Source organism: Rattus rattus, chromosome 2 (assembly GCF_011064425.1).
Source record: "Rattus rattus isolate New Zealand chromosome 2, Rrattus_CSIRO_v1, whole genome shotgun sequence".
In the NCBI taxonomy this organism is placed as follows: Eukaryota; Metazoa; Chordata; class Mammalia; order Rodentia; family Muridae; genus Rattus; species Rattus rattus.
Window position 1 is genome coordinate 16,573,706 of NC_046155.1, and position 7,873 is coordinate 16,581,578.

General features: G+C 36.0%; 1 protein-coding gene across 1 annotated transcript in view; it reads left to right on the forward strand.

Annotated features, from left to right (window-relative positions):
- Positions 1 to 7,873, forward strand: part of LOC116891006 (guanine nucleotide-binding protein subunit alpha-14) — a 302,838-nt gene that overhangs the window by 226,213 nt on the left and 68,752 nt on the right. The gene's annotated exons all lie outside the window — the stretch shown is intronic.

Sequence of the window (7,873 nt, forward strand, 5' to 3'; positions counted from 1 at the left end):
GAAGTCTGCAAACATATAAAATACTTTAGATGAAGAATCTCATGCATTTTCTCCAAATAGGAATAATTAAAGATTATTTAGTTTCATATTACATACACAAACACACAGATAAAAAATAACACACTACTATTTCAGAACAATAGTTTGTGAAATAGTGTCATTTTTTCAAAATAATGGTTTTTGATTTTTTATTTTTTACTGTTATTTGGTACTTTTCTGTTCAGAATGTAATTTAATTGCTTTTTGACTTTACAAATCTTGATTCTAACACACCTTTTTTTTAACCTCTCTCTGCACTCCTAAAAAGCACAAGGACTCTTATATCATTAAATATTGCTAAATACATACATGTATTTTATATACATGTACATTTTGAAATATAAACTGTAGGAACCATGCAAAAATTACATACATTTATGTTCTCATGGCTCATCATTTGATACTACATAACCAACAATTCTTTGTTTCCTTCCCTTGCAATGACAATGTGTCCTATTCTCTTACTTAGAGATTCCTTTAAATTGTTGTGTAGCCTAAAAGCTTTGCAAGCTTTCTTCCTTCCATACTGACATGCACAGTGTAATGATTCTTCCTCAGATTTTATTGTTGGAGTCATATTCCTAAAACTTTTTTTTCTACCTATGCTCTTCTTAGAATATTCTTCTTCACAGCTAACTTCCTCATCCTTTGACACTGAAGATCTTTCCCAACAACTTCTTCACTAATCCCTGGAGTTTTTGTTGTTGTTACTATTGATGTTGTATTTGTTGTTGTTGCTGCTGTTCATTTGGTTGGTTGGTTGGTTGGTTTTGTTTGGTTTCACTTTTTGGTTTGTTTGTTTGTTGTGTTTTGTTTTGTATCTTTGGGTGAGGGAAAATTTTGTAAGAGGATACATTCATTTTTATACTCTTTACCTTTACTCTGGAAACATGTAGTGTAATTTCTACCAATTTGAATTCTAGTATTTAGAACTAAAGCTTCTGGTTGCTGACCACCACACCTTCTATATTTTATATATCCATATATAAAATGTGAAATCTCCATTTTCTGCATACTGTCACATTTCCCTGACTGTGAAGGAAGTTTGTTAGTCTGATAAAACAGTGTCAAGTAACTTTTTCAGAAATTCTACTTGATCATTGAGCAGCAATGGTCAACTTTTGATATGTACTCATATGATGTGCAATAGTTTGAAATCCTTTGACAGATTTTTAAGATCAGGTTCCTTCCACAGATGACTTTTTCACCAAGTTCTTTTTTTCATTTAATTTAATTTAAATATTTATCCTTTTTATTTCTTCTTTGTGACTTTCACATTATGCATCTCCACATGTTCATTTGATAAAGCACATGCAAAATATTGTACTGTTTAATTTTTATCACCTTGATAAAATTAGAACCATTTGAGAGGAGGAAATGAGAACATGAGTTTAAGGGCCTTCTTTGATTAGTCATCAGTGTAGCTGGACTCAATGCAATGTGAGAAATGCTATACTTGGCTTGTCAGCCCAGTGCAGTGTCGAAAAGCATACTTAGAAAGTCAGTAATTTTTATTCCTCTATGGCTTCCTTTAGTTCATGCTTAAGTTTTTACCATGCAATTCTATAAGCAGGAATACAATTCTATAAACAGGAATTTTAGGAACCCTAAAATTCCCCAATTTTCTGTTAGCACAGTAACAGAAATCAAATGCGAAGTTGTTGCCTAATTTGATATAAATCAAGGACTGGGTCTTAAGCACAAAACAATATGATTGAAGTGTTTTTTAAGTAATTGCTTTTTAATGAAAACATAATGCCAGGCATGGTGGCAAATGATAGTAATATTCTCAATATGAAGGATGAGGCAACAATGGATTTAGAGAAACAAAGTTAAAACCAGGCTGAGTGATGCTAGATCACATCTAGCATTTGTAAGCATCTGTACTTTTAATTTAAATAGATATATTAAATGTTCTGTATTTGGGACTGTGGAGAGTGTTTGTTATTTAAAGGAATGTTTTTCCCAGGCTCACAAGCACCTATAAATACATCTTTTGATTTTCATAATCCTCTTTTGTCATCGTGCACTCATGAACATATGAGTCTCTCCAATCACACAGATAGGATTTAAAATAAATGGGAAAACAAAACAAATGAAAAGACAACAAACATACTTTGAAATTTTTCTCAGATTTATTTTTTCCGAATTGAAGATATTTGGACCTAACCTTATTTTAGGCTCAAATTCAAGAACTCATACTAGTTCTGAAAATTCAATTTTCAAGCCAATCATCCCTAAGGGATTATGGCATGCATCTATACACTTCGCAGATGTACTTCCTAATGTGAAAAAGCAATCCCTCATATAAACCACATAACAAGTAAAACAGCAGCAGTCACACACACATAAATGTTCTCTGGGAAAGTGTGTAGATTTGCTGCCAAATGCCTGTAATCTTGTGAAGAAGAAGGCATATGGGAGGACTATAAGTTAATCAAAGGCATCTTTTCTACACAGTGTCCTTATGACTAACATAAATGATGAGACAATATCTTACAAGAAATAGCAAAGATTCTCTCAGCTTTAAAAGTTTCATTTCCCTATGTTGAATATTGGCTAGAATGTTTGGTGGATTGTAGCATCTTCTGGAATCAACAGCATCACTCATTCTCTCAGTTGAGGGCACTGGCACAAGAAAAATAAAACATGAAACTTTCTAAGAAACTCCATCTTCTAGTCCTTATGTTTCTCATTTTCTCCTTGGTGTCACAGTTCAGAATTATTAATTCTCTTGTATAATGTCAAATGGAATAGTGATTCAAATTTCACCATTTTAAGTCCCTTGAAAACCATTGTATTCTTAGTAAACAGTACTGTGCTTATTTTTGGATAAGGATAGGCATTAAGAATCAGTCTGGTTTACAGAAATAGCATTATTTGTTCCTCTGTTAGGTTCTAAGCCCTCAAGACTTAAGAGTATATTAGAAGTTACATTTCCCACAGCTCTAGTAAAATATGTGTGTTCTTTCTAGGCTTTATGATGGTCCACAAGTTTAACAACTGTGTAGGGCCTGGATTTGACTGCACTATTGGAAATGTTCATAATTTCTTCAGTAAAGCTGAATTATTTTCCTCAGAATGGAAACATCCTTGTTAGGTTCAGCTTAGTACTTTCATGTTCTGTAGCTTAAATATAAGGTGCATTCAGAAAAGGGCATAGATTCTGGGATGTTGTTGTAAAAATACAAAAAATAAAATGCTGTCTTTTAACCACTCAACGTCTGGCACTGTGGTACATGAAATATCTGCTAGATATCTTAAGTTTCATAGTGCTGAGTGCCTCCACCATGAAACAGGAGATAGCATACATTAGCAGATAGACAGTATACATAAAGGTCTAGAACAAAAAAAGGCAAACTCAAGAGGAGTAGATGGCAGGAAATAATCAAACTCACAGCTGAAATCAATCAAGTATAATAAAAAAGAGATATACAAAGAATCAGCAAAACCAGGAGTTTGGTCTTTGAATATAATCAAGATAGGTAAACCCTTAAGTAGAAAAATCAGTGGGCCCAGAGACAGTATCCTAATTAACAAAATCAGAAATGGAAGGGAGACATAACAAGAAAATCTGATGAAATTCAAAAAAAGATCAGATTGAACTACAAAGGCCTATATTCAACAAAACTGGAAAAATCTGGATGAAATGGGCAATTTTCTAGAAAGATACAGGGACCAAAGTTAAATCAGGACCAAATAAATCACCTAAACATTCCCATAACTCCTAAAGTAATAGAAGCAATTACTAAAAGTTTCCCAATCAAAAATGTCCCACTACCAGGTAGGATTAATGCAGAATTCTGTCAGAGCTTTATAGTAGACCTAAAACAAATAGTTTCCAAACTATTCTACAAAGTAGAAGAAGGAACATTAACTAATTCCTTCAATGAAGTTACACTCACGCCTATATCTAAACCACACAAAGATCCAACAAAGAAATAGAACTTCAGACCAATTTCAGCTTTGAATATTGACTCATATATACTCAATAAAAATCTAGCAAACCAAATCCAAGAACACATCCAAAATTTCATCCATCATGACCAAGTAGGCTTCATCCCAGGGGTTCAGGGATAGATCACTATATGGAAATCCATCAATCTAATTCACTATATAAACAAACACAAAGAAAAATACATGATACTTTCATTATATGCTGAGAAAGCATTTGATAAAATCAACACCCCTTCATGATAAAAGTCCTAGAAAGATCAGGAGTTCATGGCCCGTATGTAGTAAATGGAATCTACAGTAAACCAGTAGACAACATTAAAATAAACAGAGAGAAATTTGAAGCAATCCCACTAAAATCAGGGTCTAGCCAAGGGTGTCCACTCTCTCCCTACTTATTCAATATTGTACTCGAAATAGTAGCACAACCAATCAGAAAACAAATGGATGTCAAAGAGCTACAAATTAGAAAGGAGGATTTCAAATTATCACTATTTGCAGATGATATGATATTGTACTTGAGTGACCCCAAAAGGAATCTTAGAAAGGACTGAAAGAGCTTGCAGCAGCTTAAGACCCCAAATGAACAACAATGGCAACCAACCAGAGCTTCCAGCGACCAAGCCACTACCCAAAGATTATACATGAACTGACTCAGGGCTACAACCTCATAGGTAGCAATGAATAGCCTAGTAAGAGCACCAGTGGAAGGGGAAGCCCTTGGTCCTGCCAAGACTGAAGCCCCAGTGAACGTGATTGTTTAGGGTAGGATGGTCATGGGGGTAGGATGGCGACAGAAACACCCATAGAGAAGAAGAAGGTGAGGGGTTAGGGGTATGTTGGCCCAGAAACATGGAAAGGGAATAACAATCGAAATGTAAATAAGAAATACCCATGTTAATAAAGATGAAAAAAAAAAAGAACTTCAAGCCTTTGAAGAAAGAAATTGAAGAAGATCTCAGAAGATGGGAAGATCTGCCATGCTCATGGATTGGCAGGATTAATATAGTAAAAACAGCCATTTTACCAAAAGCGATATACAAATTCAGTGCAATCCCCATCAAAATACCAATCCAATTCTTCAAAGAGTTAGACAGAACAATTTGTGTATTCATCTGGAATAACAAAAAAACTAGGATAGCTAAAACTATCCTGAACAATAAAAGCACATCCAGGGGAATTACTATCCCTGAACTCAAACAATATTACAGAACAATAGTGATAAAAAAAAAAAGTATGGTATTGGTACAGTGACAGGCAGATAGACCAGTGGAATAGAATTGAAGACCCAGAAAAGAACCCATACACATATGGTCACTTGATTTTTGACAAAGGAGCCAAAACCATCCAATGGAAAAAAGATAGCATTTTCAGCAAATGGTGCTGGTTCAACTGGAGGTCAACATGTAGAAGAATGCAGATCGATCAATGTTTATCACCCTGTACAAAGCTTAAGTCCAAGAGGATCAAGATCGCCACTTCAAACCACATACACTGAAACTAATAGAAGAAAACGTGGGGAAGCGTCTCCAATACATAGGCACTGGAGAAAATTTCCTGAATAAAACAACAATAGCATATCCTCTAAGATCAAGAATCGACAAATGGGATCTCATAAAACTGCAAAGCTTCTGTAAGGCAAAGGACACTGTTGTTAGGACAAAATGTCAACCCACAGATTGGGAAAAGATAATTTCCAATCCTACAACTGATAGAGGGCTTATATCCAAAATATACAAAGAACTCAAAGAATTTAGACCACAGGGAGCCAATAACCCTATTAAAAAATGGGGTTCAGAGCTAAAGAAAAATTCTCAGCTGAGGAATGCTGAATGGCTGAGAAACACCAAGAGAAATTTTAAACATCTTTAGTCACAAGGGAAATGCAAATCAAAACAACCCTGAGATTTCACCTCACACCAGTGACAATGGCTAAGTTCAAAAACTCAGGTGACAGCAAATGCTGGTGAGGATGTGGAGAAAGAGAGGAACACTCCTCCATTGTTGGTGGGATTGCAGACTGGTACAACCATTCTGGAAATCAGTCTGGAGGTTCCTCAGAAAATTGGACATTGAACTACCTGAGGACCCAGCTATACCTCTCTTGGGCATTTACCCAAAACATGCCCCAACATATAACAAAGACACATGCTCCATTATGTTCAATGCAGCCTTATGTATAATAGCCAGAAGCTGGAAAGAACCCAGATGCCCTTCAACAGAGGAACAGATACAGAAAAGGTGGTACATATACACAATGGAATACTACTCAGCTATCAAAAACAATGACTTTATGAAATCCATAGGCAAATGGATGGAACTGGAAAATATCATCCTGAGTGAGGTAACCTAATCATAGTAAAACACATATGGTATGCAGTCATTGATAAGTGACTATTAGCCCAAATGCTTGAATTACCCTAGATGCACAGAACACATGAAACTCAAGAAGGATGACTGAAATGCGAATGCTTCATTCCTTCTTTAAAAGGGGAAAAAGAATACCCTGGGAGGGAATAGGGAGGCAAATTTTAGAACAGAGGCAGAAGGAACACCCATTCAGGGCCTGCTCCATATGTGGTCCATACATATACGGACACTAAACTAGATAAGATGAATGAAGCAAAGAAGTGCAGGCTGACAGGAACCGGATTCAGATATCTCCTGAGAGACACAGCCAGAATACAGCAAATATATAGGCAAATGCCATCATTAAAGCACTGAAATGAGAATGGAACCCCAGTTGTAGGAATTAGAGAATGGACTGAAAGAACTTTAAGTTGTTTGAGACCCCATATGAAGAACAATACCAACCAACCAGAGCTTCCAGGGACTAAGCTACTACCCAAAGACTATACATGGAATGACCCTGTGCTTCAACCTCATAGGTAGCAATGAATAGCCTAGTAAGAGAACCGGTGGCAGGGAAGCCCTTGGCCCTGCCAAGACTGAAACCCCAGTGAATGTGATTATTGGGGGAAGGGAGGTAATGGGGGGAGGTTGGTGAGGGGAGCACCCATATAGAAGGGAATGGTGAATGGTTAGGGGGATGTTGTCCCACAATCCGGGAAAGGGAATAACAATCGAAATGTAAATAAGAAATAATCAAGTCAATAACGATGGAAAAAAAGAAAAACAGTGGCACAGGATCTAAGATCATCTATAGATAATGGGATACTCATATAATTGCATAGCTTATGTAAGGCAAAGGATTCTGTCAATAGGACAAAACTGCAACAAGGAGATTGTAAAACATCTTTATCAATCCTACATCTGATACAGGGCTAATATCTAGTATATAAAAAGAACTCAAGTAGCTTGACTCCAAAGAATCAAATGACCCTATCAAAAATAGGATACAGAGCTAAACAAAGAATTCTCAACTGAGGTATTTTGAATGGCTAGGAACACTTAAAAAATGTTCAGCATGGCTAGTCATCAGCGTCATGGAAATCAAAAGGAACATGTGATTCCACCTCATGCAAGTCAGAATTACTAAGATCAAAAACACATGTGATAATAGATGCTAGCAAGGATGTGAAGAAATATGAGCACTCCTTCATTGTTGGTGGAATTTCAATTTGGTACAACCACTCTAGAAATCAGTGGAATGATTCCTCAGATAATTGACATAGTACTACATGAGGACCCAGCTGTATCAATCCTGGGCATACAGCCAAAAGATGCTCCAACCTGTAACAAGGCCATATGCTCCATTATGTTCGTAGCAGCCTATTTATAGTAGCAGAAGCTGGAAACAACTAAATGTCCCTGAAAAGAGGAAAGGGAACAGAAATTGTGGTACAATTACACAATGCAGTACTATTCAGCTATTAAAAGCAATGACTTCATAAAATTCACATGCAAATAGATGGAAGTA